This window comes from Megachile rotundata, chromosome 2, assembly GCF_050947335.1.
Source record: "Megachile rotundata isolate GNS110a chromosome 2, iyMegRotu1, whole genome shotgun sequence".
NCBI lineage: Eukaryota > Metazoa > Arthropoda > Insecta > Hymenoptera > Megachilidae > Megachile > Megachile rotundata.
In genome coordinates, this window is record NC_134984.1 from 7,052,801 (window position 1) to 7,060,963 (window position 8,163).

Consider the following 8,163-nt stretch of genomic DNA (forward strand, 5'->3'; position numbering starts at 1 on the left):
GAGTACTATATCACTTATGCATTAGCAGGAACACTCGTATTAAACGCTCGCAAATCAGTAAATCCTACAACAAAAATAACGCCTGACATTATTATGTATGTGATATGTAATGATATAAAATAATTAAACACTGATTAAACACTCATCAATCTCATTACATAAATTTAAAAATTTTTTAATAGCAAAAAAGTTTTAAATAAAAAAAAATATAAAAATATAAAAAGAATAAAAAAATAAAAAGAAAAAATAAAAAAGAATTTAAAAAAAAAAAGTAAAATATTAGGTCATTAAGTATGAAATGTCCGATTACTTAAAGCCTCAAGTTTGATATCAGATATCTCCGATATTTCACTTCGATCATTATTCATTTTTTTTTGCATTGAGAAGGTACGCCATCTGGCTTTCAGATGCACTCTTTTGTTTTTAATAGTCTATCGTATTGTCGTCTGGAGTGTAAATATTGTAAGCCATGGATAAGACAAAAATACGAGTTATTTTCGAATATGAGTTCCGTCGTGGAATTAATGCAGCGCAGACAAGCCGCAATGTTAACGAAGTGTTTGGCAACGATGTAGCTAACGAACGTACAGTACGTCGATGGTTCGAAAAATTCCGATCTGGAGATTTTGATCTTCAAAATGAACCGCGTGGGCGGCCTGAGAGCAAGATGGATGACAACCAACTGAAAGCTGTAGTGGAAGCAAATCCATCTGAAACGACGCGTGAACTAGCAGCAAGGTTTGAAGTTACCATCCCAACAATATTAAGTCATCTGAAGGCAATCGGAAAAGTAAAGAAGTTGGATAGGTGGGTTCCGCATGAGTTGAGCGAGCGTCAGCAACGGAACCGCTTCGAGGCTTGCTGTTCTTTGGTTTCAAGACTAAAAGGCGATCCATTTTCGCACCGGATAATCACGTGCGATGAAAAGTGGATACTTTTTGATAATCGTAAGCGTTCAGCACAATGGTTGGACAAAGATCAAGCGCCAAAACACACTCCAAAGCCGAGTATACACCAAAAAAAACTAATGGTGTCTGTTTGGTGGTCCAGCGCGGGTGTTATACACTACAGTTTTATGAGACCTGGGCAATCGATAACGGCGGACCTCTATTGTGAGCAGTTAGAAGAAATGATGAGGCAGCTGCAAATTAAGCAGCCGAGATTGATCAACAGGGACAGACCAATCCTCCTGCAGGACAACGCGCGACCACACGTTGCAAGATCGACGTTACTTAAACTACAGGAACTGGATCTGGAAACCCTTTGTCACCCACGGTACTCGCCAGATCTCGCACCAACCGATTATCATTTTTTCCGAGCTTTGGACAATTTTTTGCAAGGAAAAATATTTAATTCCCAACATGCGGTGGAAGAAGCCTTTCGGGATTTTATCACCAGCTGCTCTCCAGATTTTTTCGCTAGCGGTATTAATAAGCTATCGTTAAAATGGCAACATTGTATTGATAGTTTAGGTGCATATTTTGATTAATTATATTATTTCTTTCCCGAGATGTAATAAACCAAACTTTCGGTCTCAAACCGGACGTTTCATACTTAATGACCTAATATAAGGAACCGCTTCTCCATCACGTCCGCGTTCGTGGTTCTGGATTCGACAGAGAGTGGAGAAAACTTTAATATAAAAAATAATAGTCCATTAAATATATTACAATTTATGATTACGAAAGCATAGCATATCACTATAGTGTGAGTGATCCATACGAAAAACTGTGTATAGATGAAAACTTGATGTTATATAAAGGCCGCTTATGTTTTAAACAGTATATTGCGACCAAAAGGAATAGGTTCGGAATAAAATCATTCGGTCTATGCGATTGCAAAACTGGATTTGTCCAGGATTTAATAGTTTACACCGGTGCACCTACAGTTCCGACTCATCCTATCAAGGGCATAGGGAAATCTGGAGCAATTGTCTTGGAACTCCTAAAGCCATATTTAGGAAAGGTCCATACGCTTTCTGTAGACAACTTTTACTCAAGTCCCGCATTATTCAGTTTATTACATGACAATGGCACAAACGTATGCGGAACAGCAATAAGAAGACGGCAAGGAATGCCCAAGTTTGAGGATAAATTAAAAAAAGGTGAAGCGTCATTTCGTAGCTCGCAAAATTTACTTGTAATAAAATGGGTTAATAACAGAGAAGTATACATGATCTCCACCATGCATACTGCAGATTTTGTAACTGTATCCAGATATGGAGGAACACAGAATGTGCAAAAGCCTGTATGTATTGTAGATTACAACAATTTAATGAGTATAGTCGATAAAGTAGACATGGTACTTACAAGGGACATTACCCAATCGCCGATTTTGATGCGCTTTGAGTACCATAAAACTAATTAATTAAGTTAATTTCATTGTTGTAATCCATAAATCTATTGTGTAAACGTGAATCCTCTTAAAATTACTTAATGCATCTTTTATGGGAAAATGACATAAAAATTCAATGCAGAAGTTTGTTTTTCGCGCGAAAAAATCGGTTTTTGATTTTTTTAACTACGGTGCACCTCACCGAAAAATCTGAAAAAAATTAGAGAATAATAGTTGTACTAATATCTAACTACCACATTAATATAAAAGTAGTGCTCCGACATCTTCACTAAAAAATCGCATTTTCTCGGATTTTTTTTCAGTTTTTGATTTTTCACGACTACAATTTGCGATCAAAAAATCTGAAAAAATCCTATAATATGCGCTATCTGGACCTCAATGTTTTAGAATTTTTTCAGAATTTTTGTACGAAATTAAATAGGCAAAAAGGGCAAAAAAGCGGAATTTCGTTTTTTCCCTTTTACTACCCCCACGAATGAGATAAGGAGTTGAAAATTGGTGTGAGATGTTTTTTTTGGATATGCTACCGACTGACGAATTGGGTTTCTAATTCGACTCAAGGGCACATTTGACTACCTTATCCGGCTATACCCTTTCGAAAATGTTATATGATATGGTAACTGATGGATGTTTGTTCTCACATTCATATGTCGCGCTATTGTAAGAATTAACAGGAAGTAGAGGTCCTTGCGGGCGCATTTGTATCCTTCGGGTTGAAGCGCGTTTGAGCGTCCGTGCTTCCTTCGGCGACTCTCAAGTAAGAAACACATATGTAAGAGCAACTATCCACGTTATACTGTACTAACTAAATATTACAAATAAAAACCTACTATTAACCGAAAATGCAACAAGGTTATGGGCCCAGGACTACGCAAGTATCGATATATATATAAATTTGAATAGTAGTGAGTTTAAAAGTTGCGAAAAAGTAAGGTTATGTAAGGGCGACCACGTGTTAAGAAGAACGAAGAACGAAGTAAGTAAAATTTTATACTACAAAATGGCATCAGCGATACAAACGGTTGACCGCTCTGATAAATTAAACGGACATAACTATGGAACGTGGAAATATAATATGAAAATGAGTCTTGTTTTGCGAGAATTGTGGCAGTATGTCTCGGGCGAAGTTGTTGAACCCCAACACGAGGGGGAGGAACGAACGGTTTTCCTTCGTAAGGACGAAAAAGCATTAGCTTTAATCGCATTAAGTATAGAAGCAGAACATCAGATACATATTACTGATTGTAAAAAGTCATCTGATGCATGGGAAGCGTTGAGGAAAGCATTTGAACCGCGTTCGAGGCCGAGAATTTTGCAATTGAAGAAACAAATGGTGTCGCTACGTTTAGAATCGGAAGAGACGATGACGTCGTACTTAAACAGAATCAAGAAATGTAGTGATAATTTAACTGAAGCTGGTTATGAAATTAAAGATGACGAATTAGCTTACACTATGCTTTGTGGTTTGCCAGATAGTTATGATGGTATTGTTATGGCCCTAACAAATTTAGATGATACAAAATTCAAATCATCGGAGGTGAAGAGTATGCTGATGAATGAGTATGAAAGGAGAATTTCCAAGGACACAAACATTGTAAAAGAAGAGAGGAAGGAAGCATTTCATCAGGTTAAAGAAGAGACAAAGCAACAAAGGCATTATAAGAAGACGGAGAAGAAATGTTATAAGTGTGGGAGACCAGGACACATAGCCAATAATTGCAGGACTAGGATGCCGAACAACAGGTCAAGATGGAACCAACAAGATTATAGAAATAAGTCCAGTGAAGCAATGTTAGCAGAGTTAAATAATGTACAGGTAGATGATTCCTGGATAGTAGGTAGTGGTGCAACGCATCATATATGTAAGTACAAAGACTGGTTTACCAATTATAGGCCCATACTTAATGAGACAATTTATTCAGCAGATAGTAATGTTAGCAATAGTTTAAAGGCAGTAGGTATTGGAGACATTAATATAGAAACGAATGTTAATAATCATGTAGTTAGTATTAATTTGCAGAATGTATATCATGTACCCCATGTGCGAAGAAACTTGTTATCAGTATCGCAGATAGAAAACCACAACAAACGTATATTAGTTGATAATCACAAAATAAGGATTCAAAATAAGAAGAACAGGATGATAGTGGGGGAGGCTGTATGCAAAGGAGGATTGTATGTGATACAGGCTAGAGTAGTAAAAAATAAAGGTAGAGCAGAGGCATATGCAGTTAATGACACTAATCCAGGTGAAAGTGAGAAATGGCATAGAAGATTTTGTCATGTGAGTATTAAAAACATTAAAGAGTTATCAAGCAAAGGTTTAGTTAGAGGGTTGGAAAATATAAAAATAGAGAACATTCATTGTAATGACTGTAGTATTAGTAAGTCTACAAAAGCTCCTTGTAGAAACATCGGAAGTAAACAAACCAAAAATGTATTAGAGTTAGTTCACTCAGATCTGTGTGGCCCTATGCCAGTGAATTCAATAGGAGGTTCCAGGTATTTTTTAACTTTCACTGATGATTTTTCGAGAAAGACTACCGTGTATGGATTAAAAGGGATGGATGAAGTACTAATTTATATGAAGAAATATATAGCTAGAGTAGAAAGGGAAACAGATAAAAAGGTAAGGAGAGTAAGGACAGACAACGGGTTAGAATTCTGTAATAAAAATGTAACAGCTTTATTTGATGAAATTGGTATTAAACATGAACGAACTAACGCGTACACACCGCAGATGAATGGCGTAGCGGAAAAGGTAAATAGAACTCTTTTAGATTTGGTGCGTGCTATGCTGAAAGGTGCAGGATTACCAGAACGATTTTGGGGAGAAGCACTATTAGCAGCGTGTTATATCAAAAATAGGGTAATACATTCGAACGTAAATGGAAGTGTTCCTGAAGGTGTATGGACAGGAAATAGGCCGAGCATTAAGCATTTGAGAATGTATGGTTGTTTAGCATATGTACACATCCCACAAACAAATTTAGTTCTAGGGCGAAGGAATGTGTATTTGTAGGTTATTCGAATCAAACAAAAGGATATAGGTTATGGGATCCTATCAAAAATGACGTAATTCATTCGAAGCATGTAGAATTTGTAGAAGGTGTTAACGGATACGATCATATTTATAGAAAGAGTACTTATGAAATACCAATTGTCGAAGATAGTATTTTGGTAGATTCTGTAAGACCGAATAAAGTAGATTCAGAAATAGAAATAACTGACGATAACGAAGAAGAGATTCCTATTATTCATGAAACGCAAGAAAATAGAGTAGACGCAACTAGAGTAAATATTAATAATGAGCAAAGCGGTTCTAGTGGATTAGAAAATAGCAAAACTAGGAAAGCAGTTAGAAATCCGTGGGGATGTAAGGGAAAACCTAAAAATATAGAGATCAATTTAGCTGAAATAGAAGAACCTATTACATATGAACAAGCAATAAATTCACCACAGTCTGAACAGTGGAAAATAGCGATGAACGAGGAATTAGAAAGCTTACAAAGTAGAAATGCGTGGGAAGTAGTGGATAGATTAGATAACATGAAATGTATAGGTAGTAACTGGATTTATAAAGTTAAGACAGATCAATTTGGAAAAATAGTAAGATTTAAAGCTAGATTAGTGGCGCAAGGTTTTAACCAGAAAAAGTACGTAGATTATTTTGAATCATATACTCCAGTGGCAAATATATCGACTATTAGATTATTGTTAGCGATGTCGATAAGTTATGGTTGGATGGTACACCATTTAGATGTTAAGTGCGCATATTTGTATGGCGAATTAAATGAAGAGATATATATGAATTTACCGCCAGGAAGTCTAGAATCTAAATATAAAGTAGCTAAGTTAATTAAACCAATATACGGATTGAAACAATCAGGACGTGATTGGAATAATGCGATCGATGCATTTTTAACTAAAAGTAAATTTAAAAGACTGAAAAGTAATAATTGCATTTATGTATACGAAAACGAAGTTATTTTGATATTGTCAAAGATTTCAAAGATTTCACTCCTTAACCGCAGACCATACGAATCCCACAATCTTTATTTGTAAAATCGAGTCGTTTAGGGGTAAAAGCCGCGCTTTACCTTTTAGCGCTTGTAACTATCTGAACTTAGGTTCCTGGGACGTTACACATGTACTTGGTGTCAAAGACCGTTGTGATTGAAACATTTCTTCAAGGAATATCATTATTGCCACAATTATGTTCCCTAACGTATTCAAACTATTCGTTACCTAATAGAATTGACATATGGAATACCTATGTACTTTAACAATAAGTGTTTTATAATACATATTGAATGAAATTAACATAAGTTATGTATTACGCAAATATAATTGCTTTTTATATGTATATGCTTATAAATAATGCTGACTGATAGTGTAATATCGTCGGATATGATCCAGTTCAGTATCGTGCGGCGCGTCACCTTTCTGATAAAAATCTGAGGAATTGTAGGAGGTGTCGAGTAACCCTCGGATCCCTATCGCCCAGCTTTCCCTGTTTCCCGGAAGGACCCCCATAACTTTCCATACCCCGTAACTTTTCCATCCTTTGTCACACCACTCTCGGTCCCAAGATTTGGGACCTGCCTATCAAGCCGGACCATCGGCACTAACATCCGCTAGACCACGAAAACTACTTATCGTCAATTTATGGTTTCCTTTCTATGTCCCTACCTAATTTTGGTTTTGTGGAAAAACCTCATTTCCCAGGACCCTCTCCCTACCACTGGGCTACCACCCCTTCGAATTTCTAGTATATAAGAAGGCCCTTCGACGGACCCGAACACTCAGTTTTAAGTTAACCTTTACTCTGTGCGGGAGTTACTGTAAAAGTCGGAACAAAAATAAACGTCTAAAACAACATCCAGCTGAGTTCCTCCTGATTTGACGACATAATTTGGTGGCAGCGGTGGGATACTGTCTGTGGAGTTTGACCAACGGAAAATCTTCTAGCCAAACTAGATATCCTCCGAGGAGGAATCGTTGGGGTATCCTGAAAAGAACTCGAAAAATCTCGTGGAACCCGCAAGCTGGACCACAAGTGGACTCATTGGCGGCAGAGCAGAACCAACGTAAGTCTTTCAACCGATACACTGTCCGACACTTTGATCGACTACGTGACTGCTCCGTACGGTGTAATGTCAAGAACGCAAAGCCCGACCAGATTCCAAGTAGATATGAATATATTAGCGGAAAAACTCCTACAAGTCTGCGATAGACTTAAAGCACTAGAAGAATCCCGACCTACACAACCCATGACGACGAACGCACAACCAGCCCCTGTCGACGACGCGCCTGGAAGCTACACTATAGGAAGATACGACCAATGCTTACCCTTGATCACTGACTTCGACGGAAACAATACGGAGGTATTCATAAACACGCTAATCAAGGTCTCCTCCATGCTACACCCAGAGCAGCATGCCTTATTGTTGCTCGCAATTATATCGCAAAAACTGAAAGGACGCGCAGCTTCTACGATCCGGCCGGATATTATTACATCAATCCCGAAACTAATAGAAAAGATCCGTTTCATATATGGGAAAACGGTCGACACATCAGCTTTGAAAACCAAACACGATTTGTGTAAGCAACGGTCCAACGAACCAATTAACGATTTCATACAGCGTTTCTCACAAATCCAAGATGAATTAATAACAGCCGTTAGCACCGAAAGAAGACTGCAGTCATACATCGACATCAAGGAGATCATATGCAACGAGGAGAGCATCCAATGTTTTCGTCGCAACGTCAGGCCAGAAATATCACAATACCTGTTCAGCCAACAGT

At 37.5% G+C, this 8,163-nt stretch overlaps 1 pseudogene; it reads left to right on the plus strand.

Moving 5' to 3' along the window:
- The first annotated feature begins 294 nt into the window (after nucleotides 1-294).
- On the plus strand, nucleotides 295-1,489 carry LOC143266608 (histone-lysine N-methyltransferase SETMAR pseudogene; annotated as a pseudogene).
- Nucleotides 1,490-8,163: the final 6,674 nt, after the last annotated feature.